Consider the following 2,225-nt stretch of genomic DNA (forward strand, 5'->3'; position numbering starts at 1 on the left):
GACCCAATACTGATGTCGGATATTGCTGCGATTTCAGCGCACAAAAAAAAAGTATCGGATTATATCTAAAATCTCCGATATAACAAGCAGCACGTTTGGTTGCTCTAAGGAAGGACAGACAGTTAACATCTAAATGTCCTCAAGTTTGGTCTTTTCTTGTCTTTGAGCGAAGTCATTTACAAAAGATTAAACATGGTAAACCATATGCTACTAAGAGCTAGCGCCTACACAACAGCTAAGCACACAATAGCACACAAGCTAGGCATATACGTGCGGCATTTGTTGGTATAAACAAGTATCAAATCCTTACAGATACAAAGCCTCCAAGACATGAGCGTATTAGAAGTATCCAGTAACGTTCAACTGACTGTATCACGAGCTTAAACTTAATGATCTATTCGCCAAAGTAAAACAATTGCAACTCCGCTTCAAATTAAAGCATACTTGCCAACCTTGAGACCTCTGATACCGGGAAGTGGGGGTTGGGGGGCGTGGTTGGGGGCGTGGTTAAGAGGGGAATATTTTTAAGCTAGAATTCACCAACTCAAGTATTTCATATATATATATACTGTATATATATATAAATATATATACTGTATATATATATATATATATATACTGTATATATGTATATGTATATGTATGAAATACTTGACTTTCAGTGAATTCTAGCTATATATATATATATATATATATATATATATATATATATATATATATATATATATATATATATATATATATATATATTTTTTTTTTTTTATTATACATATAAATAAAAGAAATACTTGAATTTCAGTGTTCTGGAGGCTATCCAGTAGATGGATTTAAGGTTGTATTTTTTCTCTAAAATTGTCTTTCTGAAAGTTATAAGAAGCAAAGTAAAAAAAATTATGAATTTATTTAAACAAGTGAAGACCAAATCTTTAAAATATTTTCTTGGATTTTCAAATTCTATTTGAGTTTTGTCTCTCTTAGAATTAAAAATGTCGGGCAAAGCGAGGACCAGCTTGCTAGTAAATAAATAAAATTGTATATGTATATGTATGAAATACTTGACTTTCAGTGAATTCTAGCTATATATATATATATATATATATATATATATATATATATATATATATATATATATATATATATATATATATATATATATATATATATATATATATATATATATTTATTTTATTATACATATAAATAAAAGAAATACTTGAATTTCAGTGTTCTGGAGCTATCCAGTAGATGGATTTAAGGTTGTATTTTTTCTCTAAAATTGTCTTTCTGAAAGTTATAAGAAGCAAAGTAAAAAAAAATTATGAATTTATTTAAACAAGTGAAGACCAAATCTTTAAAATATTTTCTTGGATTTTCAAATTCTATTTGAGTTTTGTCTCTCTTAGAATTAATAATGTCGGGCAAAGCGAGACCAGCTTGCTAGTAAATAAATAAAATTGTATATGTATATGTATGAAATACTTGACTTTCAGTGAATTCTAGCTATATATATATATATATATATATATATATATATATATATATATATATATATATATATATATATATATATATATATATATATATATATATATATATTTTATTATACATATAAATAAAAGAAATACTTGAATTTCAGTGTTCTGGAGGCTATCCAGTAGATGGCAGTATTGTCCTGTTTAAGAGTGTCACAACATTGCTGTTTACGGCAGACGAACTGCTTTACGGAGATGTCCAGAATACTGTGGAATTTTGAGATGAAAACAGAGCTTTTTGTATTGGATACAATGGATTCAGAATACTTCCGTTTAACTAGTGACGTCACGCGCATACGTCATCATACATAGACCGTTTTCAACCGGAAGTTCAGCGGGAAATTTAAAATGTCACTTTATAAGTTAACCCGGCCGTATTGGCATGTGTTGCAATGTTAAGATTTCATCATTGATATATAAACTATCAGACTGCGTGGTCGCTAGTAGTGGCTTTCAGTAGGCCTTTAAGGCTCCGCACAGCATGGACCTCATCGCAGGTATCGGTATCATATCGGAGATAAAACCGTTATATTGGGACACCCCTATGACGGTAACACAATTTGGACAAACTGCCAGAAATGCTTTGCCGGAGAGTCTTTCTGCCGTGCCAGTGGCTCAATTGTATTCACATTTTTAATCAGATTAAGAAGCCGCATTAAAAAGTTAATTTTGCATCTTATTATTTTATACATT

The sequence above is a fragment of the Entelurus aequoreus genome, linkage group LG15 (genome assembly GCF_033978785.1).
Source record: "Entelurus aequoreus isolate RoL-2023_Sb linkage group LG15, RoL_Eaeq_v1.1, whole genome shotgun sequence".
NCBI classification, from domain to species: Eukaryota; Metazoa; Chordata; class Actinopteri; order Syngnathiformes; family Syngnathidae; genus Entelurus; species Entelurus aequoreus.